The sequence below is a fragment of the Lycium barbarum genome, chromosome 4 (assembly GCF_019175385.1).
Source record: "Lycium barbarum isolate Lr01 chromosome 4, ASM1917538v2, whole genome shotgun sequence".
In the NCBI taxonomy this organism is placed as follows: Eukaryota; Viridiplantae; Streptophyta; class Magnoliopsida; order Solanales; family Solanaceae; genus Lycium; species Lycium barbarum.
Genome location: NC_083340.1, coordinates 89,466,183 through 89,479,488, shown reverse-complemented (window position 1 = coordinate 89,479,488; position 13,306 = coordinate 89,466,183). Strand labels below are relative to the sequence as shown.

General features: G+C 36.4%; 1 long non-coding RNA gene across 1 annotated transcript; it reads left to right on the top strand.

Moving 5' to 3' along the window:
* Positions 1–2,605: 2,605 nt before the first annotated feature.
* LOC132638470 (uncharacterized) lies at positions 2,606–7,802 on the top strand. The gene is made up of 3 exons (XR_009581749.1): positions 2,606–2,794; positions 3,248–3,311; positions 7,471–7,802. It is a non-coding gene; the product is annotated as an uncharacterized LOC132638470 (long non-coding RNA).
* Positions 7,803–13,306: the final 5,504 nt, after the last annotated feature.

The window sequence follows — 13,306 nt, the reverse complement described above, 5'->3', positions numbered from 1 at the left end:
ATTACACAAAGTTGGCAAAATGCAAGTATTGCCCCAAAGTTTGGGATCATTACACAAAGTTTTTTTATTTCACATATTTTCATTTTAGTTTTAGGTAGTCTTTATGTTTAATTAATATGTATGTTTGTAACAACAACTAAAAACTCCTATGCTCTACTTTATTTCTAGGTATGTGTATTAAGATGACAAAAATGGTGCAGCCACTACTAAGTTAGTTTTTAGCTCTATATGTAATAGTTTAGCAACTTTGGGTAACTTAAGTACTACACTATCACTAATAGTGAAAATGTTTCTATGATGTATGTTCCACCTTAAAATATAAATAAAAGTTATCGTTTGAACAACAAAAAAAGACATGTCTTTTTCAACTTTTTAATGTTTTACTGATAAGTCTCATGGCTGCTAGTCATAAAACGAAAAATCGAACCAAACCGACAATAACCAAACCGGTGGTTATTATTTTATTTGGTTTGGTTATGGTTTTAGACATTTAAAAACCGACTATATCGGTTTGGATATGGTTTTAATTAATAACCGATCTAAACCGAACCATGAATTCAGCAATACATGTGTACAACTAGTTATATATTGGCTATCTGTATACATCAGTCCCTGTATTGGTGGTTATTTGCCTCATTCCTCGTGGTTTAGCCCTTAATAGCTCAACGTGCTTTTGTCCATACATCGACTATTGTTCCACTTTCCCGGATTAGCAAGGACAGACCTTCGAACCCTCATACTCCGAATGCCATCCTTATCTTCTGTCATTGGCTTGCCTTTTATCATAGCTAGTTGTTCCCACTAGGCTTTGTGAGTATTCTGTTCCCGAAATTTATTTATTTTTTTCTCATTCTTTTCTTGGTGTTGTTGAAAGAAAATATTATTCATAGGAATCAGGGTCAAAGTATAACATTAGTGGCTAATACCTTTACTCCGTTACCAGTTGAGAAGCTTTCCTGGCCACCAATGCTACGAACATGTCATAAGCCTTAGAGGCAACTGATTGTGTACTACTTTTTGTAGCTACTTCTCCTTGCCCCTTAGTTTTAATTCAACTTCTCGTCCGTTCGTCTACATCTAGGTTCCTGGCTACAATATGTTATCATCAATTTAGGGTCATATAGGACGTCTCTTTCTTATGGGTTTTCTTCACATGTTTTTCCTTTATAACCATCTCAGTGCTTGTCCCTTCGAGTCTGGACTTGTGGTCTCCTGTCACCGTATCCCTTTGTTGCATTGCACTAGCTTCAAAATTTTAATCCGCCTTATTCAATTACGAATAACGTCTCCTTTATTGTGCGTTCTCATTTTGTGTTTCCACACGTTAAGAACCATCTACATGATATCTCTTGCTTGACATAGAATTACAGGTATCAATTACCATTGTTGGTCTTCTAGATCTGGTACGCAACCTGCCTCAGTGATTTGGGTCTACTTGCTTCCCCTTATTTAAGACTATGTAATCCCTTGACTTGTTCCGAATCGCGCCTCGTTTACACGGGTTTGTGTCGTTGTTGCCCATTTTGTTGACAGCTAATTTTTGACCTATCGTAATTTATTTTAATCACTCAGAGTCTTTGGATAATAAATAAAATGTGCTATGCACCTTAAAAGGATTAAATATTTTTTTATCAATTGTTTAGGTCAATATTTTACTCCTTTAAATTGATAAAGAGGTTTTTTATGACATCAAAAATAATTTAGAAATTAATTGGTACCTTTTATGACATTTGTGAGATACTTGTTAGATTTAATCAAAGAAAAAGCATTTTTTAAATAATCATTTATTAAATTTTTCAAATTGTCAAAAATCAAAATTAGCAAGTACATTATTCCCTTCAATTCGAGGAGTTTGAGTAATTAAAATAATTGACCATTTCACCCCTTAATCTCTGATTTTGTATAATTGAATAATTTGCCAAAATTATTTATAATTGTCTATAAATGTTTTCAAAATTATTTATAATTGTATATAAATGTTTTAATTAGGATAATTAATCAACTAAATGGCCATTATTTCAAATTGATTTTTAATTATTTTTGTTATGGCCACAATCAAATTAACTAATTCATGGGTTTAAGGAAATTGGGGTCATTTTTGTAAAATTTGCCTCTTAATGGCCTTGGTTGAAATAACCAAATTCATTGGCTCAAATTAATTAAGGTCGTTAGTGTAATTTAATTTTAAGATTGGATAATTAGGCCAAATTTTTCCATAATTAAAATAATCAGTGAGATTAAAATCAATTAAGGCCATATTCACAAAATTACACCCATTTACACAGTTGACAGCTTTTAAAAATTATTTAATAGGTTAATTATGTCCTAATTTGATTATAATTCAAATATTATGATCAATAATCGATATTTTAGTTTTACCCATTTATTAAATTACCCTTTTTCCCTTTGTATGTGTATATACACAAGACAGACATATGTATATACACTATATACTCATATAAAGGGGGCATTCCCATTTCCTTTTTTAAAATGGACCGAGCCCCGTCCAAAGAGATCGTGACCCGGCCCAAATGTATATCATATATTGGGGTAATACCCCCCCCCCCCACCCTTTAAACATTTTTCGTTCATACCAAACGACCCATATCCCTCCTCCTTCTCTCTCTTTCCCTTTCTTTGCAAAACCCTATAGCCGCCGCCTGCTCCATCTTTCTCTCTCGTCTAAATATGGTAAAATCACAGAGTAGATGTAAGACACACAGCTTTTGCAGAATCATTTACATGAAACAATTAATTTCAAGGTTTGTTTTCACCCAGATCTCTCCCAAATGCGGTAATAGCCTTTTTCTTTTGCATTTCTTTTGAAATTATTTAGTCAAAAGTTGATCTTTGCTATCTTATTTGTTGTACTATATTCATATTTACTCAAACCTCATTGGTTGGGGACGAATGGTTTGGATCTAGTCAAACGAGGCTCAGATCTGACCATTCGCTTGTTGTTGAAATCATTTTAAGCCATAAATGTCGTTTTACAAGGCTAATTTCTGAAAAACTCTTGTTGTCCCATATCGGTATTTTGGGGGTTTTGAACAGTTTTGGGGCTCTATATAGAACCCCTACCCTCTCCATTAAAGAGGTTGAAAAAAGTTTTTAAAAAAACCTTAAGAGGCTAGAACTTCGAGTTTAAGCCATCTCAGTATAAAATTTTAAATTTTAACTTAAAAATTTGGAGTTTCCTTAGTTCCAAAATTTGTTTTCTTTGTGGTTTTGTGTTTGGTGTTGCTAGGTGTGGGATTTGGACGCATTAAAAGCTGTAAGTTCAACTCTTGACACGGCTGCGCATAAAAAAGGTAACATTTTTATCTTGTTATTTGCTTCCTTGTATTTTCCTTTGTTTGAGCTTTGAATGATGATCTATTTGATTTAGAAATATTTTTATGCCTAGTTAATCTACCTTAATATTGTTTTCTTTAGTTTTCTCCTGATTTTCTTGACTGTTGAGTATTACTGATTTGAGTTATGTTTAGTCTGAAGTTATTTTGTGATCATTCTCCTGTAACCATCCTTGTTTAGTTGAATAATGATTTGTTGAAGTTATTAATGTGAACATGCTTAGCTTAAGTTGTTATCTTAATGATGTTGTGTTGGTTTGTGGCTATTTGTAGTAAACATATGAACATGATTAGTCAGTAATACTTCACAAATCAAATTTCAATGTAGTTCTGCTTGGCTTAAGGCCACTAGTGTAATAATTCATCCTTTGTTTTGATTATGTACTTGAGTAAGACTGAATCAAGGGAAAAAATGGGAAAAAATGCTGAAGTAAGCTTACATTTAGAAAGATACTGCTTGGAGTTAATATTCAGGATTGGTCATGATTGCTTAGAATAGGTCTTGAGTCATTTGTCATTTGAGAAAATATAATAGCTGACGTATAAATGGCATATGTTGTTTGTTTAGTTTTAATGTGAATACCTTGTTTGGTCATTAGATATTTGAACTAAATTGCTTGTTAATCAGTAGTTAGAGGTGGGATAAACCTCGTGAACTATAGTTAACTGATCTTGTACCAAGAGCCAACTTACTTAAATATGTATGATCCCTCTATGTGATTTCTTGAACTGGTGAGATTGAGTGTGTTGTGAAGATTTGTCTGACCTTGAATGATTATGTGGCATTCTCATATAGGGAAGGTTTGATCTAATCTGCCCTTCATTTTATGTAAACTTAAAACTAGGGACCCCTACCTTGTCTTAACTGTTTCATGAGAATATTTCCCTAATTCTGAGAGATAAAAAAGGGGTAAAATGAGAAAACAAAATGGTAATTCTATGGTCTAATTTGTCAAAGTCCTCTATGATGAGTTGTCTGTGTTGTTGTCATGGTCATAACTAGAAATAGACGTAAGAGAAGGTTGTTTTGACCCTTTGGAGTTTAAGCACATATGTGTTGTTTCTTCTGACTTTTGTTTGTTTATACATCACTTAGTCCATAAAAATTAAGAGTCACATGTTGAGGTGTTGCCTAAAACAAAGGGATTAACTATCTAATCTTTGGGGGAACCCCCTGGGGATGTGTCACTTGGTTTAGGATAGGGATGGAGAATGGGAGTTGTTTCGGGAGAGTAAAGGGTGAGCTTAGGTATGAACTGGAGGTGATGACCAGTGGAGCCTTTGCTCCCCTTTTACTGAAAGAAAAGTCTAGGAAATTGCGGGGGGGGGGGGGGGGGGGGGGGGGGGGGTAATGGCCTCACCCTACACTATTTTTTCTTCAGGACCTGGAAGGCCTTCCTTCTAAATCCTGTTTTGTCCTATAATTATGGGATCCAACAAGGTTATCCCCATGATTGTTTAAATGAGAATTATTAGAGTTAATAAAAAGGTTCTAGTCAAAACTAGTGTCTCTGAGGATCAATATGCTAGAACCATGTTAGTTTCAATATGTATAATAACCTGGCTAGTAACTTTAGTTTGAAGTTAAGAGTTTTCTGAGGTTTAAAATGGTTTTGATGCTGTGAGCAGGGTTTGTTTGCTTGAATGAATGGTCCTGTATTAAATGATCCTCTTAATCTTTGTGATTCTGTGTATCGTAGACCTTGTTTTGAGCCTGGATGACTTTTCTTTGACATTCATTTGCCAATAATGGGAAGAGGGGTGCAATTTGAATCTGCCCATATCTTTTTATGAATATGTTGTTTAAACCATTGTCTGAATTGGTTCTTGAATATTAAGTAGGAAATGGTCATAGTGAAGAAACAGATAGATGATGCAATCTGGTCTTTTCTTGAGGGTGAAATGTACTGTTTGGGCCCTATTCTTAGTCTATCCTGTTTTAAAACCAAATTTAAGATGAGATGTATATGATTTTGTTGGGATTTTCATGATCATAAAGGTTTAAAATCACTTCATAGATAGAATACTAGGATAAGGGTATTTGAAGAATGTTAAAATATGTGTCATTGGTTGGGTCAAATGTTTAACTAGACTTGGTTTAAGAATGGTATTTGGAGAGGTTTAAGTATGTATGAGTGAGTTATAAACCACATGGCATGAGGAAACCTTTTTAAAGGCACCTTAAGGAGAGGGTTAAGCATGAACCAAGTATAACTTGGATCACAGCATTTCCCTCCAATAAGAGATGCCATGGTATGTCCTACATGCCTATGCGGTGTATATTCACAATGTCCATACTCCTAGTCTTCAAACTGCTATCAGTAAGCCAAAGGGGAAAGGGAACCAAAAAATGAATTGGTTAAGTGTCTGAACAAGCTATTAAAAAATGAAGAAGAAACTGCTCACTCTAGGTTGCTAACTCCTAAAAATGGATCTGGTAGAAGCCTTAATGTCCAAGTCTTATTTTGATATAAAATGCTAAGCTTTTTTTTTTTTTTTTGAGTCATTGGGGCTGCCTGGTCAAAATGATTATGTTTGAAATAAATAAGGAAGTCTAGCTATAGTTAGTTGATTAATTTTGGAACAAAAGGATGTTGGTTGAGTTGAGAGGTTGATTAGTGAGGTTGTGCCTTGAAGAGGATACTAAAACAACTAAAATCACTTAGTTTTGGCTGGGACCTTGTGTCATTCCTCTTTCTGTGAGGCCTTTTAATAAACATAGCTTTTCTTTTTTCTTTTTTTACCTTGCTATATACATGCTCCTATTACTATTAGTGACTAAAATAAAAGCTCATCCCTATGTGTTTTCTGGAAATTTAAATCCACTCAGTTTCAGTTTATTTAGTGTTATTTCAACTCAGGCTTCTTGGTGTTCCAACCCTTATTTGTGATCATAAGTTGTAATGTGTTTGATTCTTTTTTTTTTAACCCGCATCTCTCTACTGTGCTTTGTTATTGACTAGCATCCTAAATATGCATTAATCAGTTCTCACACTTGTTGCTATGAGGACTGCGTATATGTGAAGCTGGTGTGAATCATTTACCTGACATGTATGGGAATTAAGTTGAACTTGAACTAGCTTTAGTCTTAGATTTGAACACTGCTCTAAGAAGTAGGGACTAGCTAGGTGAATAAGATGATCACGAGTCTAAGATTTAAACACAAAGAGTGTAAATGTACATAGAATATACACAGGTTTATGAAAAGGGGGAGGGGTATACATATAGTATACACTTGATATACACATCATATGTGTATATTATGGTATACTATGTGTATATGAATGAACAAGTTGGTCATATGTAGGGTGTATATAAATGAGTAAAGGGGATAGAGACCTCATTTAAGCCTTAAACTTTTAAATGAGTCTCCATTTAGAAGGCAATTGGGCCTAGCCCAATTCAGACTTGATTAAAACTGGACCAGATTTCATTAAATCCCTAAGGTAAGAGAAAAAAAGGATAATTCTGTTTTGGTCCATCTTATGATTAATTGTTTTTTGGAGTTATTTTGTTATCTTATGTCATCATATTGCAATAGCTATTTTGGTTCCCCTACTATGACCTTGAGTTTATTTTCAGTGTTATTTGTAATTAAATTATTCCCACATATAGTGATACTTGTGCATAGTTATGGGACTCGAATTTATTCTATGACAATACTGGTTTTGGGAGTTGAGGTAATTTGGGGGACAGGTCTTAGCCATTCCCCAATGTCCAGCCATGCCTGGGGTTAATGAAACCCCTTGGATCTTGTGCGGCATCGAAAATATGGATGGTGACAACTTTTCCCCTTGCGTGATATAAATCCCAATCAGTGAGGCCAATAGCATACAATTGAGTGCCTTATTGTGTAACTTGTAAAAATTCCTGGGGTTCATGAAACCCCTTGGATCTTGGGCGGCGTCGAAAATATGGATGGTGACAACTTTTCCCCTTGCGTGGTATAAATCCCAATCAGTGAGGCCAATGGCATACAATTGAGTGCCTTAATTTGTGTAACTTGTAAAAATTTGATATATATATGCATAGTTATACATGTGATAGGTTCAGTAAATATAAATTAATCGGGTCGCTTTTTCCTATCCTCCCCTTCCCTGTATGGCCACTTGGGCAGAATCCAGCCACCCTATTGGGCCAATAGGAAATTCTTTCACCGATTATTGATTTCAAGAGAAGAAATGGAAGCTAATATTGTTAAAAAACATAAAGAAGGCCCAGCCATGGGTGAAAATGACCAACTAGGGGCTTGGTACGCCCCTAGTATTCCCTTTCTCTTTATTTACCCATTATTTGTTATATGTAATTAGTTGTATCCTGTATTTGCAGAATTGTAAAACTCATGTATATTATTGGATCCTTATGATTATGAATTAGTCGTCTTAGCACAACGGTGCCTACGCCGTTTAGTTCGACTTAAGCCCCCACACGATTTTCAAATCCGAGCTTTAGTATAAATGATTTTTAAAATAAAAATGACTAAGTAAGTAAATGGGTAAAAAAGATAAAAAGGATTAAATTATTATAGACTACTGCTACCATCTTCCAAAAGAAGAAAAACCAAATTGACGTTTTTAAACCAAAGGAACATTTTTCCTTAAAACTCAGTTTCCTAAAAAGATTTCTTTTTGGGATTAAGCCCGGTCAGAAAAGAGATTTCAAATTGTATATATATATGTAGTGTATTCATACACCAGAAACAAGTCTTCTCTTTAGACTAAGCCCAGTCGAAAAATAGGAATTTTGGGGCTAAGGCCCAATTAAAACCACATTTTTAAGCCCCACTTAATAAAATTTTCAAAAAAAAGGTGGAAGGCATATTTTGGACTAAACCCAGTAATGGAAAAACAAAATTTTGGGCTAAGGCCCAACAAAAATCAACACATCTAGACATTTAATTAATTTTCAGAAAAAAGAATAAAATTAGGGCCAAGCCCACGTAAAAATATCACCTTTTATTTACAAATATTGGGCCTTAAGTTTAAAATTCCAGGACCAAGAAAAGTTAGTTTTGTTATAAAAGAAAACCTCTTATAAATTTAATTTGTATAAATCATTTGAGGACATAAAAGTTTTAGATAAGGACGTTCTGAAAACGTGTTAAATGGATTAACCCGGACCATGTATGAGTCACGCATGAACAAAACTGATTATCCCATACTTTAAATAAATGAACCTTTTTTATCTTTACAAAACTACTACTATCCTTATTATAAAAGGAACTTGTTGTATCCAGATGTTATAAATCTAAACCTAAATACCCTATATGTAAAGGGGATATACTAAAAAAAAAAAAAAAAAAAAAATGATATGAAAAATGACAGATTTTTATAATACGGGGAATAACACCAAATAAACAGTTCATGCAAATACTCATACGTTGGAATTCGAAGATTCACCATATAGTATGGATCCTTAATACTAGGGTGCCTATCACCTTCCCTAGGAGATCACCAGAACCCTTACCTAGAACTTTACATCAACAACTTTTGTGACTAAGTTCAGAATATATGCTAGTTTAGATCATGCATCTATAAGATTGGAACTGAACTCTACTTCATCCAGGATGACTTGAAGATAAATTCAAGAGATTTGATTCATTCCACTTGTAGGACTTGAGAGTGTGAAAGATGGATACAAATCAAGGTCCCTGGTTTGCTTTAGTATGATGAAGGTTCTAGTAGTGTTAATGTGGTGATCATAGCTAGTTTTCAACTTTCTAGATAGTTTCTTTTCTTTGCAATTCTTCTGTAAATAATTTGCTTATTTTTTCTGTAAATATTTGCTGCAATAAATTCCCACCATTTTAGGCGGTTTTATTAAAAAAATAAACAACTTTAGATTATGAAGGATTTTTCATGGTGTATGAATAAACCCTTCAAAAATAATTTTCCTAATTTCCCAAAAATTAGGTGGCGACTCTTTTAAAACAAATTCCGAAAGAGTACCAATGATTTCGAAGTAGCTTTCAGAGCACTAACCCCACCCGCGAAATATGAACCGTTACAGGTGGCGACTCTGCTGGGGACTTAAAGGTTCTAACCATAAGGATTCCAATATAATATGAGTATATTTGCCTTAATTGTTTATGTGTTTACTTTCCCGCAATTATTAACTGGCATTGCATGCATATCATAACTCTGCCATTCCTGGCATTTATTTTACACTTTGTTCCAAAGGCAACTTCGCGGAGCACGCGGTCGTTCCTTCGGTATAAAATCAAAATATTTTTGTAGGAACCATTATGAGGCGGGATTGGTTCGTGGTCGTCCAACAGCCCTAACTATTTAGCCCCAGTTGTCCGTTCGGGTTTTTGGTCTTTTATAGAAAGCCCACTCTAGTGAAAACTATGATAGAGCTAAGACAAATCCCTACTGAACTGGATCATTCATACTTAGATGAGCTTTGGGTATCTCAGACCTACCTAAAGCTCATTAAGAGAGACTACCTTGTGTTCGGACGGTCTATGACCCGAAGAACACCGCATTTCATTTATGTGCTATGTGGAAGCATGTTTGTGCCTATGTGATGAACCATTGATCCTATGGGGATGGGGGAATCTTGATACTATGGGGATAGGGGAATCTTAAATGTGTTTTGTTTTGTAGATGGAATGCAAAATCCGTTTTGACATAGTTACCGAGGCTTCAAACTTATTGAGAGCTTGGAGGGAATGGTTGAGTGATGCTCATCGAAGGACAGTTAGCTGCACCCTAGGTCATCTACCCTCTATAGAATAAATTAGGTATACCATAGACAACAATGGAAACCTGTCTAAGGAGACGACACAAGCCAGATCACAACCTGTTATTCCCAAAAAGGCCCACCGTCGCCCAAATCATGAAGTTATCGCCTTAACTGAGGCACCCTGGGCAGAAGGACCCACTGTAGCCTTTAGGGATCTATACCAGAGCTTCGGGGATGTCACCGGGTATAATATGTATCAGATAGAGTACAAGAGTAGAGAAGAATGGGAAGCTGAAAGACCTTTGACGTTTGCCACAGCCCTACTAAGCATTACGGTATTCCCGAAGAATGAGTCACTGGTCGTAGACATCCGAGTGATCTACTTGGCCCGTGCTATCTTTTATGGTATAACCAAGGATCAGGAAACCAAGTATTTCAACCTAGCAGCCATCATCCTGGCGGACATTTTTCGGGCTTTAGATAAATGCCGGAATCATTTCTGATACTTCCAAGGATGTAACATATTGCTACAATGGTGGATTATCAAACACATCAACATGGCTAAAGGAGTCTATTCTCTGAGCAACAACAATAGGATAGACTGCCTTACAAATTACTGTCTGAACCTTGGTTACATGTCCAAAGAGGCGTGGACCCGTTTCTTTGCAGAGTTGAGTGAAGATAGGATCTAGTGGATGTTCCCTGACTTCATTTCTGAAAGCATAGTAGTTCCCATTTGTGCCATGAGTCGCGATTCGAGGAACCCGACCTTATTATCCATCTCAAATTTTAAGGCAATTTGGTAGAAGACAAGTGATACCCCAGATGGGGAACCCCGAGCAATTTATTAACGAGCATATAGAGCAAAAAATAAAGAACACCGATATAATTCTCAGGGAATGGAACAGTCGTATGAGTTGGGGTTCAGACACTTTAGCTCGAGACAAGTTTGAGGTAGGATGTGACCCAGGGTATTACGAGTGGCTACAGGGACACTTGGCCAGTGCATTCATCCCAGGGCCCACACTTCCTCACAATTCCCGAGAAGAAAAGCTTTTGAAGGAATGTTTGGAAAGCACAGATAAGCGTTTGGCCAAGATTTTAGAAGAAACAGACCCGGTGATAGTCAGGATGGAGATGTATCAAGCACAACTTCGGATTCAGACCACCCTTCGAAGGGTTAAGAAGGACAAGATAAGCCAAGCCTCGACATCAGCCGCTGGAGGAGGACCCTGCTGATTTATTGCTTTATATCAAGCCCCTTGTTGGCTTCATCATCTTTGTAATCCTTTTGGGAAAGATATTTTTATTATTTATTGACTAATGATGATTTTTTGGGACAATGGTTCATCTTCACAAATGGCACTTACACGTTTCAAGCGATTAAGAGAGCCTTAACTCAAAAAGGCCTTAGGAACACGAGTAGTATAAATATCTGCAAATTACATGACTACTTGCTACGTGCTTCACATGCCTACTTGTTGTGTATGTTATTATATATTAAAGCTTGACTACAATTGATCCGATGATCTAAACTACATACCCAAAAGAAAAACCACAAAGCTTAAAACATACCCGAATTTATCTCCACTAAAGGTTGACTTACAATGGCGAATCAAGGAGAATAGGAAGTCCGTACTTTGGGAGAGACAGCCTAGGCACTGAGGGATAAGGTGCTACAAATGGAAAAGCACCTCCAGGAAATAGAAAAGAAAATTGAGGAGGTAGACAGGTTACTGGAAATGGTTGGAAACCCGCCAGAAGGCATACCCCAAGAGCAGTATTATGGGAATGTCCAGAAGATGTGAGAGATTGGTGCTGAATTATATACCCTTAGAGAGAAGGCCTGTGACACTTAGAGAAGAGACTCCGGAAGGAGTGAATGACAACCAAGGAACTAGGATAGACCCATGGGTGATGGAATCAGACCCGCAAGAGGAGTCGAAGCCTCAACAGAAAGCCTCTAAACCCATTGAGGAATAACAACCAGAAGATGAAGAAGAATTGCCCCAAGATATGGAGGAAGAAGAATTGGAGCCTATCAACATATAGGTCGAGGGACAAGAGAAACCATTTGAGATGTTTCCTGAGTTTCAAAAAGAAGAGAATTGTGTGAATGATGAATCTGACTACTATGCCCCAACCAACGAGGGATCTGACTTCTATGCACCCTCACCCATACTGGTACCTGCGGCCTTTACTATGGCATCAGAGAATTTGGGGAGGGCAAGCTCTTCCGAACCAGCCTAGTGGGGCATAGCCTTCAAAGCCCATTTCTCCCCATTCAAAGTGGCCCCACGAACCATTACCTATAAGGAAGTATTCGAAAGGATGTTTGCCACGGGAGTGTCTTGCACCACTAGGGCTAGGTTTCCACCGCCCGAGTTGGTGTATGCCTACAAAAGGTGCTCGTTTCACCACAACTAGGTAGGTCATACCTTGAATGAGTGCCTAGGACTAAGAAAGAGGATTTGCAGCTTGATCGATAATAGGATCATTGGGACTTTGTGGGCACCACACACACTGTTAGTCCATGACCCTGTTATTCCCGGAGAAGTTGTAACAACCCATAATTTTTAAACTAACACTTGAATTTTCGATTGACCATATCTTGATAGTAAGGGTATATTTTACTTCGCACTTCCTGAACGTGAATTTGATGATATTTGAAACTTGTTTGAAGTGTTATGGGTAGTTAGGTAAACTACTCCTACAATTATCATCTTAGTAAATTATTAAATGGATTAGACATTTATGTATTTAGGGCAGCCCCTTTTTGTAGTTATCCAAAAAGAAAAAAAAGGTTTGTGGTTATCCAAAGGTAAATATATACCTTGTTGGCTATGATTTTCTCCACCTCCTCTTAATATTTCGTTTTCTACACCAAATAAAACCCCAAAGCTTCTCTTCTCTCATAATATTAATCCACTAAATCAAACATCAAGACTTGTTTTGGTTGAGCCACAAGCCACTCCACACGATTGAGGTAAGCTGCAAAACCCATTTTTGAACTGGACAGTTGTTAGTGTTTTCAGCATAATCCCTTGTATAAGATTTAGTTTTAAGTAATCCAAGATGTTCTAGAAAGCTATTTCATAGATCTACAACTTTTGTTCAGGCACCAAAACCCAGTTTTGCTTGTATTTATTCGAAAAGGGGTGTTGAAGTACAGGGAAGGTGATGCCCAGATTTTGTTTTACAAACCCTCCATGTACTACTATTAGTATTTTGGGCATATATTTTTGTACGAAAGTGATACTGGGGTG